Below are 14292 nucleotides of genomic sequence, written 5' to 3' on the forward strand. Positions count from 1 at the left end.
ATCATTTTAGTGATATTACTGAGGTTCTGAGTAAAATAAAGCAAGAAGGATAAAGTGCTTCATAGAACTCTTAATTCTTATATTCAAAATAATAATAACTATTTTTCTTGCAATAATTTTCATGTTCGTCTAATTAATCCCCAAAGCTTAATTCTCTCCCTTTATCTGTCCCTTATTTAGGCCAAAATAATATGGCTTTTTATTTGGTTATTTTATCTATTTCCTAAAAAAATTTTCTCAGAGGAGGACAAAATACACTATATTTTTTCCTTGTTCTTTTCCACTGTTCTGGAATTCACAGATTCAATTTTACACATATTCTATATAGAGTTAATGCACCACCTAGAGTTGTGAAACTTAGCTGAGAAACACATACTTCTAGAAATGCCCAAATTGTCACTGAGTCAAGGCAAAATAAAAAATGGGAATTCACCTATAACCTTTAGAGATATTGAATTACTAACCACTATGTCCTTAAATATTATGGAATTCTTTTGTTTCTGTAAATCGAGGTCATGGCAGCCATTTCAAATAATCAATTTGTAAATTTCTTTTGCTTATTATTATTATTCTTTTTTTTTAAAGATTTTATTTATTTATTTGACAGAGAGAAATTACAAGTACACTGAGAGGCAGGCAGAGAGAGAGAGAGAGAAGGAAGCAGGCTCCCTGCTGAGCAGAGTGCCCGATGCGGGACTCGATCCCAGGACCCTGAGATCATGACCTGAGCCGAAGGCAGCGGCTTAACCCACTGAGCCACCCAGGCGCCCCTATTATTATTATTCTTTATCATATACTCTACCAGTAAAGAAAAAAAACACAAACAAAAACACTTGAATTTCACAGTATCTGTATATTTGTTTATAAATTATATATTCACTATAGTATAGAATATTTAAACATGTTAATAGAAAAATAGAAATTAAGCAAAGATATTAAGCAAAAGAATCAATATAGTTTATAATACATATTTATGATATAATTTAATTTCAATGTTAATAGTACAACTATAAAATTCAATTTGATATAACATGTATTATTATATTTGCAAATATCAGTTTATTATGTGATAAGTTAAATGAAATTCTTATTCTAAGCCTATCTGATCTTGGTAGTTAGAAGGGTCTTCATAGGGGCACCTGGGTGGCTCAGTGGGTTAAAGCTTCTGCCTTTGGCTCAGGTCATGATCTCAGGGTCCTGGAATCGAGCCCTGCATTAGGCTCTCTGCTCAGCACGGAACCTACTTCCCCCTCTCTCTCTGCCTGCTTCTCTGCCTACTTGTGATCTTTGTCTGTCAAATAAATAAATAAATAAATTTTAAAAAAGAAGGGTCTTCATAGTTCAAAACTAATGCTTCACACTGCATGCTGATCACATCAAAAGAAGGGAGTCACAGTAATTATTCTTCTGTTCTATTTGAATTTGTTTTTGATATTGAATTACTGCAATTCTGTCTGCTCTAATGTTAATATGCTGCCTAAACTTTTATTTTTATATAAGCATTTTTAAAGTGCACAGAAATTTTTACTTGGAATATTTTAATAGAGATTATAATAATTCTAAGTTTTCCCAATAGGTGGATGAGAAATTTTCATAATTATTGAGCTTATATAATCTTCAGTAATAATAACTATGGCAATAATTTCAAACAATCAATTTCTAAATTTCTTTTGCTTGCTACAACTCTCTTTTGAAAACTGGTTACTTTTTCACATACTGTTAAAATACCATGCATTAAGAATGGCACATGAGATGCAACATGGGGGCTTAAGTGGGTAGGAGAAGAATAAATGAAACAAGATGGGATTGGGAGGGAGACAAACCATAAGTGACTCTTAATCTCACAAAACAAACTGAGGGTTGCTGGGGGAAGGGGGTTTGGGAGAAGGGGGTGGGATTATGGACATTGGGGAGGGTATGTGCTTTGGTGAGTGCTTTGAAGTGTGTAAACCTGGTGATTCACAGACCTGTACCTCTGGGGATAAAAATATATGTTTATAAAAAATAAAAAATTAAAAAAAAAAAAGAATGGCACATGATATGAGCCCTTGGTGTTATACGCAATCGTTATAAACTACATCAGAAACTGATGATGTACTATATATTGGCTAATTGAATTTAAATTAAAAAATAAATAAAATATCATGTATTTTGGAACAGAATGGGAGAGCAATATCTTCATGAAAGCATATATGATTGATGGGTATTTGTTATCATATAAAAGAGAAAATTGGAATATGTCTATTTGTAAAATAAAATCATATATTTCTCTTAATGCGTATTTAAAAAAATATTTTGCCTGAGAAGTTCTGAGTCCTGATACATTTTTTAAAAATATATCTGAAAAACAATCTGAGGGGTTTGAAGCAGTGCAGGGTGGGAGGTTGGGGGAACCAGGTGTTGGGTATTAGAGAGGGCACAGATTGCATGGAGCACTGGGTGTGGTGCAAAAAACAAGGAATACTGTTATGCTGAAAATAAAAAATAAAAAAATATATATATCTTCACATACCCTTATATGCTTCCTCCATTCTCCTATCCTCCCTACTTCCTCAACCTCTTCCTCTTTCCTCTTCTGAACCTTCAAATGTAAAAACTATTCTTAGATGGAAGACTGTACAAAAACAGCCTGTGGGCTTGTACTGCAGATTTGGGTTTGCTTGTCCAATGTCTAAATAATAGCAAAAGGCTAGGGATGGCCCTAAAGTAAGGATGAAGGTCTGATTTCTTATCTGTTTTACTATTTCAAGGTGATGCAATCTACCTGTTATGTTCTATTAATCAAAAAAAAAATCTAAAATTCAATAACTCAATATTTAGTGCCAATATTGTTTTGATTTAAGCCAATAAGTGGTCCATAACTTAAAACATATTGCATTTGGTATCATAATCTAATTCAGCATATGAATCTACTGTTACCCTCTAAAATTCATCTGGGATAGGGTAGGCAAATATTTGAATTAAATGAGTATGTGGAATGGATTACCATTCCTGCATCATTTTTTTAAGTATTTATTTGATGGTAGTATCAAGTACTGCAGTTTTTCCAGGGAAAGATGCTTTGATTTATTATTTGTTTATGAGGGTGAACTCCATGGTTTTCTACTTGGTCCTGAGTATATCTCTTTTAACAATATATCAGGATGATTTTTCACATGCAATAGAAACACTGTAAATGAGACTAACACATAGCTGCCACTTATCAATAAAACTTTCTCCACCCTCATTATTCTCCACTCTAATATGTCTGTACCCTGGCATTCTATCATCATAATAATTAAGATTAGCTCAGAGATGAGGTGAAACAATCCCAGAAAGTTCCAGAATTTACCCTCTTCAGTGGACAGTTTTCCTGACAAAAGAATTTATATCCTTTCAGGAAAATTGGAAGGTGATTAAGATATTAATATCAATGCATGGCACTTCCTCAAGGATAACTTCCTTAATGGGTTCTGGCCTTATGAATAAAGACTAAAGTCTTTATTTGGATAAGGAGTTTAACACCATTTGATGGCTATATCATCCTTGCTTTCACCCAAACTAGAGTTCTTTCAATTATTGAGGTCAAATAGGAACTTAATGGATTGTCTATTTTAGCCTTAGGAGCAGCATGATGTCTTTTTCAAACTAATGCATATCACACAATTTTGATATTCAGTCTAACTCTACCAACTAATAAGTAACCATACCCATCTTGCCAATGTCAGCTAATTGTTATTACATGACCTCTGCCTTCCCATAGTCCCATCATTTCCAGTGAAATGAGGAAGCTCACTGTAATGGAATTATCTCCCACTTTCACTTCAGACCAGCAATTACAGTACCTTTCAATGATGTTAATACCCTCCTGTGCATTAAAAAATGTCCATATTTCTGTCATTCTAGATCTTTGGACTTATTTCTCTAATATTTCAGCTTTAATCAGGATAAATCATTCACAAATTCAAGTAGTTATCTAATTGAACAAAAAATTATAGCCATCATCATCAGTTTGAACTCTTCCATTAAATCCACAATCACTACTCAGTCCTCACCCTGATCTATGATATGCTGGTAAACTAGCTTTCTGAAAGTAAAACCCTAATTTAGAGCCAAAAACAAACAAACCAACAAACCCCAAATCATTAAAAATATATCAATAAATTCACCCTGATATAGAATTATATTTACTTTCTTTCTGGTATATCACCCTTAGAATCTATTATCACATATATTCCCCCAGGCTTTTGTTAATGTAAGTTGGTGAATTATTGCTATGGTCTTAATAGGAACCCCAAAATTCATATTTTGAAATTCTAACTCCCAAAGGTGATGGTAGTAGGGGATAGGGCCTTTGGGAGGTAGTTAGATCATAGGCGTGAAACCACTAACAGGATTAGTGCTCTTATGAAAGGACCCCAGAGAATTCTGTCCCCCTCCTTCCACCATGTAAGCATACAATGAGAAAACAGAAAACTGGAAGAAGGCCCTTATCTGACCACAATGACACTATGAACACGGTTTTCCATGCTCCAGAACTGTGTGAAATACATTTCTTTTTATGTATGACACAGGGTCTTCTGATATTTTGTTATAGTAGTCCAAATGGACTAGAACAATTACTACAATACTTTTTGGTATTTAAGTTTTCTTTTTTGAGGTTTGAATGTTAGCCAATAAGCATGTGAAATATATTCACTATCGTGCTACAAGGCAGAAAGGTTGTATCTAACTATATAGAGAGAAGGAAAATGACAAGTTTGTGGCTTTAAATTCTTAGCTTGATTTATACTCAGCAAAATGGAGTTCCCATGACTACCCTCAATAAATTTATTATCTCTTATAGCTTTATGTCAGTTGTTACTGAAAACAAAGGAGGTTCTGATCTTTTTTTATTTTTTCAGTTGAAGTGTTGACATATAACACTGTTTTGGTTTCATGTGTAAAACATGGTGATTTGATATTTATATACACTGCAAAATCATCTCCACAATAAGTCTATTTACAATCTGTCACCATACATGGTTACATTTTTTTTCTTGTGATGAGATCTTTTAAGATTTATTCTCTTGGCAACTTCCAAATATGTCATAAAACATTATTAGTTATAGCCACCATAGATATGTGAATATATTTCACATGCTTATATTGTTTTGTATCATCTCTATTTACTTTGAAAAAGGTTATCCTTTCAAGCAAGCTTCTTTCTTTCTTTCTTTTTTTTTAAGATTTTACTTATTTATTTGAGAGAAAGAGAGAGAGTGAGCATAACCAGGGGGAGGGAAATAGGGAGAGGGAGAATCAGGCTCCCAGCTCAACAGGGAGCCCAAAGCAAGGCTCAATCCCAGACCCCAAGATCATGACCTGAGCCAAAGGCACATATTTAATTGACTGTGCCACCCAGTTGCCCAAATAGAAGCTTCTTTCTAAGTGATAATCTAAGTAACTTATCAATACTTGATGCCAAGGATTCCTGATATCTTATCTTCTTACTGTTTTCAAACACTTCAAGTTCAGATAGCTAATTAAAAAAAAAAATCATCCTTAAGAGTTTATTTGATGCAACCAGCTGTGCAATCATGACTTTTGAGTGCCAATTTCCATGGACTTTTTACATATCTTGTATTAGCTCTTGCTCTACATTACTTTTACAATTGTTTTTAAATCATTCAGCAATGGAGATAGAGATCATTTATTCTTCAAGGGTAGAAGGCAGGTGTTTTTGTTTGTTTGTTTGTTTTTGGTTTTTTTTTTTCCCTAACTGGAATTAAGATCATGTCCTGTACTGGGCAAGACTGGGCAGGTTTACTGGCAACCTCTTTAAAGTACTGGTATTTTTCTAAGCTCAGGGTCTCAGTTGTGACACAGACCTATCATATTTAATAATATCACCCAATACATTGTTTTATTATTGCCTTAACAAACTCAAATCTGTTTAGGTGGTACAAATTCCAGATGGTAACATGGCCACATAGATTCAAGCTTAATTCTTGGTAAGTTTTATAAAATTGTCCTTGTCCCTCATCCCCTGACTCCTCTAGATGAGGGGTCTGAGTATGAGAAGGGTATGACTGGAAACCGGATGAAATTATAGTTGTGGAATGGACTACTCAGATTTTGTGGAAGTGGAGAGAGAGAGGGAGAGAGAGAAAACCCATTATCAGGGAAGAGGACACTTTAGATCCCAGAAGACTATTAATGATCTTTGCCGCTAAGAACTGTCTCTGGAGCCTTTCTCCAAAAGACAAATACTTCAGTGCAAGAATTTTAAATTTGCTTGACTTTTAGGTAAGCCATCCTCCATCAGATGAAGATAACAGAGATAATAGGGAACCACTCCAGCACCTCCTAGTCACCCCACACACCTACCTTCACCCACAGGCAAAATACTTCTTTTCAAAATTTATTTTAATTCCGGTAAAATTAACAGACAGTGCAATATTCATTTTAAGTGTACAATATAGTGATTCAGCAATTGTATACATTTTTCATTGTTCATCACGATAGGTGTATTCTAAATTCCCTTCACCTATTTCACCCGTCCCTCCACTCACCTACCCTCTGATAACCATCTGCTTGTTCTCTGTAGTTAAGAGTCCACTTTTTGGTTTGTCTCTTTTTCTTTGTTTGTTCCTTAAATTCCACATGTGAGAGAGAAATCGTATGTTATTTGTCTTTCTCTGAATGACTTGTTTCACTTAGCATTATATTCCCTAGATCTATCCTTGTTGCAAATGACAAGATTTCATTCTTTTTATGGTTGAGTAATATCAAATTGTGTATATATATATATATATATATATATATATTTGAAGATAGATGATGATATATAGATAGATGATAGATACTAGAAAGATAACTATTATATCTTCTTTATCAATTCATCTATCAATGGATACTTGGGTTGTATTGCTTCCATAATTTGGCTTTTTATAAAAAGTGCCTCAGTATGGGGCGCCTGGGTGGCTCAGTGGGTTAAGCCGCTGCCTTCGGCTCAGGTCATGATATCAGGGTCCTGGGATCGAGTCCCACATCGGGCTCTCTGCTTGGCGGGGAGCCTGCTTCCCTTCCTCTCTCTCTCTGCCTGCCTCTCTGTCTACTTGTGATCTCTCTCTGTCAAATAAATAAATAAAAATCTTAAAAAAAAAAAAAGTGCTGCAGTAAACATAGGGGTACAATATCCTTCCAAATTAATGCTTTAAAATTGTTTGGGTAAGTACCCAGTAGTGGAATTGCTGGGTCATATGGTGGTTCTATTTTTAATTTTTTGAGGAATCTCCATAGTGTTTTCCACAGTGGCTGTTCTGATTTGCATTCCCACCAACAGTGTACAAGGGTTCCTTTTTATCCATATCCTCACCAGTATGTGTTCTTTCTTGTGTTTTTTACTTTAGTCAGGCAAAATGCTTCCAAATGTCTTCCTCACTCCTATTTTAAGTCATATAGTGGAGCAGACAAATGTCACATGGATGATGGCTTGAACAAATAGGACAGATGTATTAAATATACGTAAGCAGTCCCTCCAAAAACAAGTTATTGAATTGGGAGCCCTGAGAGCCAGCTGAAAGCTATGTCAGAAGCATTACCAACCTGTAATATGAATGATGGATTTCTAACTCAGCTGCCAACCTCCAAAATTGTAAACTCTTTTTAGGAGACCTTAGCCCCAAGAGGGCTTATACTTGTGTGAGGGCTAGTCACTGGCTTGCATCCTTTTGGAGAACACTGTGACTAGCATCTTGGGAGTGATAAAAGAGACCTGCAGAATAATCAGAGAGGACAACAGAGGAACATACCTAGGTGAATTTGCAGCAGAAGCTGAGTTGGTTTAGAAATGAGGGATGGATTTTGTGGGTGGAAATTCTGAAACATTTCTACATGTTGCGATAGCTTTTGCTCTGGACTCTCTATTCAGGAATATTTTGCAACAGATTTGGTAGATTTTTTCCCCTTAGAAGTATATTAAAAATACTATCTTCCCATTCGGTTTCCCTTTCTTCCCCTAATGTCCTCCATGCCATCCCTTATGTTCTACATATGAGTGAAACTGTGTGATAATTGTCTTTCTCTGCTTGTCTTCTTTCACTTAGCATAATCTTCTCCACTTCCACCCATGTCAGTGTAAATGATGGGCATTCATCCTTTCTGATGGCTGAGTAATATTCCATTGTATATATGAACATATCTTCTTTATCCATTCATCTCTTGAAGGGTATCTGGTCTCCTACCACATTTAGGCTATTGTGGACATTGCTGCTATGAACATTCAGGTGCATATGCTCTTTATTTTCACTACATCTGTATCTTTGGGATAAATACCTAGTAGTGCAACTGCTGGGACATAGGGTAGCTCTAGTTTTTAACTTTTTGAGGAATTCCCATACTATTTTCCAGCCTCTCTGTCTCTGTACCAGCTTCCACTGCAACCAACCAGTGTAAGAGGGTTCCCCTTTCTCCACATCCTTGACAACATTTGTTGTTTCCTGTCTTGTTAATTTTTGCCATTCTAACTGGTTTAAGGTAGTATCTCCCTGTGGTTTTGACTGCTAACTGAACATAATAATTTAAAAAAAAAAAAGATATTGCCTTCTAGTAGGGCAAAATTAGGAAGGTTTTCCTCTTTAAAAGACTGAGAATTTACTAATTTAGGGATTCCTCAGCTTTAGATGTAGGTGCACTGTGTAACACAATACCCATTAGAGCCCTTCTCTGCAGAGAAAGGGAACTGATAAGAATATGAAGCTCCTGCTTCCTGCTATATAATAAATAATAAAGCTTTCTGTCACTGACCCAATAGGATCCCTCTGTTCAGTATCTGTGAAATGATGGTTGGCCAACCTGTTAGACTAGAGGTAAAATATCAGGCTTTGATTAATACCATAGATTTCGGGGTGCCTGGGTGCCTCGGTGGGTTAAAGCCTCTGCCTTTGTCTCTAGTCATGATCCCAGGGTCCTGGGACTGAGCTCCACATTGGACTCTCTGCTTCCCTCTCTCTCTCTGTCTGCCTCTCTGTGCACTTTTGATCTCTCTCTCTCTGTCAAATAAATAAATAAAATCTTAAAAAATATACCATTGATTTGGTAGAGTATAAGAAAGACAAATATTGTAACACTTTAATCACTAATAGCTTTACTTTTATCTTATTTAAATGTTCAGTCTGGTATGTTGAAACTCTTCTATGAAGTCACTGTGTTTCTAAGTTAATGCAATGGTGTCAGGAACCTGGGTTTACTCCCTCTTGTTGAACAGCCAGTGTATTCCTAGTATGGTTGCTCATATTCATGGCTCTAAATGGCTTGTCTTCCCATGTGCTGATATCACAACAGTGAGAGGGGGGTTAAATGGAAAAGAGCAAATCTCTTTCATCAAACGAGAGTCCATGGAAATTGCATATCTCCACTTATAACCTTTGCTCATAATTTAGTCACATGGTCACAACAAGTTGCAAGGAAGTCTAGCTATAGACATAGATAAATATTCTATTAATACTGAAGAAGTGAAGAATGGGTGTTATGAAATATAAGTTTAAGATCTACTAGATCATTTTGCAAAGACTTTTGGAGGAAAGACTAAATTTAGAATAGAAACAAAATAACATACAGGACATAAAATTTTAGCTATTTCAGGTACAGTTTTTTTCTATGACTGGCTAATAAATTCTCCAGCTAATACTGTCACCTGTTATTACCAACTAAAATAATCTTTGCTTTTAAAACTTCCAATTTTTTATCTATGTATTTGGGATATTAAAACACATCTGTGTGGAAGGGCAAGCTCAGATTAGGGACATCTATACTGAAAGCTTTGGAGACACAGTTAAAAGTAGCTTTGAAAAAATATATATAATTTATTTTTTTAAGTATTTAGTGCCCGGGTAGAACTCACGTATAATGTATAAATTTGCAACCCTTGGGAATGGTGTTCTTGGATCTCATAACTTCTGGGAACTCGTCATAATCTTTAGATATTTTCCTTCAGGGCCCAGAAAGCATAAATACTCAATGAGATCAAGTGTTCATGAATTATATGGCACTGCAAATAATACTAAGAAAAGCATTCAAAACATAAATAAGTAAATTATAGTAATGGGGAAATTTAATATACTACTCTACAAATCTGGAAAAAAAGCCCTAAAGCCATTTACAAAGTAGTTATGAATAGAAACGAAAAATAATCATAGATTGTGGGATAAAGGGAGATTCCTTCAGAAAGGAATGGAATGTCAGTGTGGTCTGTTCAGCCTGATGATAAAAAAGTTAAATATTTAAACAGAGATACTTTGTCTGAATAAGTCTGTTTAATAGTTTCCAAAAAGAGTGTTTAATTTTTAGGTGTTTTTGGCAGACTGACTTATGACTCAAATGGTTGAAAAGAATTGGTATGTCTAGAGTTCATTTAGGTCCTATTTCCATTAGATATGTTTTAACCCATTTTCTCCTATTTTTACCATTATGGTATTAACCCTACTTTTTCTAACCTTTAAACTGTGATTTAAGAAAAATAATGGAAAAAGAATACAATGAAAATTAAGTATTAAAAAACATTACTTTTCAAAAATTTCACTAATATTCACAATATCTAACCTAGTTCTGATTTCTAACAGTTTTGTAATGTGACCTTGTTAACTTTTGTACAATGCATGTTGGGGGGATTGTTGGTGTGTGTAACTGTTGAAGTTGGACAAAAAAATAACCTTATATAATAAAACTGTGCTTAAGGTGATTTAGATATAAGCATTCCTACAGTTGTTGCCATTGGAGTAATTTGTGTAAATGAAGAAAAATTTATAATTCATCACTTTACAATTATGTGAACGTAAAAGGACTGTGGAGGAAAAACAACAGTCCTTACTTCTATCCACTCAGTTATTAACATGACTGACAACAGATCTTATTTTTTAATCTGAGAATTCTCCTATAAATGCCTACAGGTATAACTGGAAACAAATTTTTTTTGTACTTGTATGGTTATTTTTATGTATATGTCTTTGAAATAATAATGTATGTTTTAGAGATTGGAAATAATTATATCAAAATTCTCAAAACAGAAAATATTTTCTATCTTGGTCCCATTACTAAACCTTAATTATTTTACATGTTTGATATGAAGATACTGAAAAAAGAAATCTTCCTTAGAATCATTAATTTAAAAAAAAAAAAGCACTGTAAGTTGCCCCATAATTGTTGGTACAGATTGTACTTTTCAGAGGACAATTTAGGAAAAATCCTCTTTCAAACTTAATCCTGATCTCAAATTTTTGTCTCACTTAATATACACCATGTATTGCTATAATCATAGTTATCTGTAATTAATATTTATTTAATTACTTGTTAGCCAAATATTTGAATATCATTATAATAGGGAAATACATGTCTTCTAAAATTTTGTCAGCACTCTTTTGTGATTCACTGGGTTTGAAACTTACCAAATACCCTTCATGGGTTGCTGGGGGGAGGGGGGTTGGGAGAAGGGGGGTGGGGTTATGGACATTGGGGAGGGTATGTGCTTTGGTGAGTGCTGTAAAGTGTGTAAACCTGGCGATTCACAGACCTGTACCCCTGGGGATAAAAATATATGTTTATAAAAAATAAAAAATTTAAAAAAAATACCCTTCATCTCTTTTAGGCCATGCTGACCTCAAATTGTTCAGCTTTTCAGTCTGTATTTTAGATAAAGAATAAATGGTAAGTGTAAAGCATAGAAGCAGATGAAAGAAATTTTATGGTAAACATTGTTGTGTAATTTTTATTTACTACTAATAATTTACATATTATTAATTTTAAGATTACACTAATTTTTGTTTTAATTTTCTTTTAATTTTTACTTACTAATTTACTTCTTTTAATTTTTCCCCATAAAGTCACTATTCTCTCTTTCTTTTTAAAGATATATTTATTTATTTATTTGAGAGAAAGAAAAAGACAGAGAGCAGGGGAAGGGCAGAGGGAGAGGGAGAGAAGCAGACTCCATGCTGAGTATGGAGTGGGACTTAATCTGGGATCCTGAGAGTATGACCTGAGCCGAAATGAAGAACCTGCCACTTATCTGATTCAGGCACCCTTCACCATGCTATTTCTAAAAACCATAGCATCTCTAGGTTTCCATAAGCTTTATCTTTATCTTTCTCTTTGCTCATGCAATTTACTGAAACCCTATTTATTTATTTCTATCTGCTTATATATCCACTACTGTCATTTATATTTTTTTTTCATTTTTCAGAATCATAACTTTTAGAGGAAAACTGCACTTTTTTTAAATTACACACACCAATATTACCAGACTGTTCCTACTGATTTTTTTTGAGAGTACAACATGGGAAGAAAGGGATGATAACAGAGATTGATGGGATGGAGGTACTAAGAAGAATAGAAAATAAAACCATTCATGATATTTCATATTAATTTCTCTGAAATTGTATCTCATTAGCCATGAAAGAAATGACAGAAGAATCAGGCACTTGAATTTGATTAGTTGAGTAAAATGGTAAAGCTATAGTAACCCTGTTTATTGACAGGATCAAGTGCTGTATATTTTATGAAAACATTTTCTGATGTACTTTTAATGACAATAATCGTTTTGGTTCTAGAATAAAAATCTCTTAATTGAATAGGAAATGGAATCTATCTCAACTCTTGCATAAAATCAAGAGAGAAGAAGCATTTTTCAATGTTTTAAAATGCACTCTAATTTCCCTGTGATATTTCCTCATATAAAAATGCTCAACAATTGCTATAATCACATGGGTTAGTCTCTGGTAGAACTGAATTAAGGATGAAATTCTCTGTCCAGCTGCTGTGGAAATGCAAACTATAGTTCTTCCTGGCATATCCATCTTCAAAACATGAATGAGCATTGTTTTCTATCTGAAATATCACTTTACTAACTTTAAACACTTAAATCACTGTTATTTTTCCATTGGGATCATCAATTTCTTTCTTCCTTTCTTTTCTATTTAGACCTGCAAAAGTAAAGGTCAGTAATGGAAAACGGCACACAAGTGATAATGTTTATCCTGGCAGGTTTGACTGATGACCCACAGTTGAAAGTTTTGTTATTTGTCTTTCTGCTTCTCACCTACTTGCTGAGCATCACCGGCAATCTGACCATCATCACACTCACCCTGGTGGATACTCACCTCAAGACCCCCATGTATTTTTTCCTTCGGAACTTTTCCTTCCTAGAAATTTCTTATACTACTACATGCATCCCTAAATTGTTGGTTACTATGGCAACTGGAGACAAAACCATTGCCTTTAATTGTTGTGCAACTCAAGTGTTTTTTGCCTTCCTTCTTGGTGCATCTGAATTTTACTTGCTGGCTGCTATGTCCTATGACCGCTATGTTGCCATCTGTAAGCCTCTGCATTACACAACCATCATGAACAGTAAGATCTGCATTCAACTTGTCTTCTGTTGTTGGTTTGCTGTTTTTTTTGTCATCTTTCCACCTCTCCTCTTAGGCATAAATCTTGACTTCTGTGCCTCCAACATTGTTGACCATTTCTACTGTGATACAACTCCCCTGCTGCAGATCTCCTGCTCAGACACACAGCTCTTAGAGACAATGGGATACATCTCTGCTTTGGTGACACACATAGTCACATTGGTGATGGTGATAATATCATATATCTATATTGTCTTAACAGTTCTAAAAAACCCTTCAAGTAAGCAGAAGAAAAAACTTTTCAACATGTTCTCACATGATTGTGATATCCCTTTCTTATGGCAGCTGCATCTTCATGTATGTTAAACCATCAGTCAAACAAAGAACATCTTTTTTCCAAGGGAATTGCAGTGCTCAATAATTCTGTGGCTCCACTTTTTAATCCTTTCATTTACACTTTGAAGAACCCGCAGGTGAAGAAAGCCTTCATGAATATAGTACACAAAATTGTTTATTTTTCAAACAAATGAGTCTCCTGTTGCATAATACATACTGGAAATGAACAAAGTTGTCTCATATAATATCAGTGTATTCAATAGTAGCTTTCAGTACATAGTTTCCTCTTTTTTCCCTTTATCCCTATGATACTCATCTTAATCTCTTTCAAGTTTTATCCACAAAAGCCTTTGCTTTTAATGTTCATGTTCCTATATTCTTCATGAGATATATCTTTTTTTCTCATCTCACTTCCTTTTCCTCTAGATATAGGAAAGAAATCGAGCCACATTTTTCAATGTATCTCTCTTGTCTATAATTCCTACTTACTCACGACTACAAAATATTGTTTAATTTGAATTATACTTATTGTAACACACAATTCAAAGGTTATTACCATCTTTATTTGTGATCAGGTTTATTTTCTTAAACA

At 34.4% G+C, this 14292-nt stretch overlaps 1 pseudogene; it reads left to right on the forward strand.

Annotated features, from left to right (window-relative positions):
• Positions 1 to 12959: 12959 nt before the first annotated feature.
• On the forward strand, positions 12960 to 13894 carry LOC116592450 (annotated as a pseudogene).
• Positions 13895 to 14292: the final 398 nt, after the last annotated feature.

Source organism: Mustela erminea, chromosome 6 (assembly GCF_009829155.1).
Source record: "Mustela erminea isolate mMusErm1 chromosome 6, mMusErm1.Pri, whole genome shotgun sequence".
Taxonomy (NCBI): domain Eukaryota; kingdom Metazoa; phylum Chordata; class Mammalia; order Carnivora; family Mustelidae; genus Mustela; species Mustela erminea.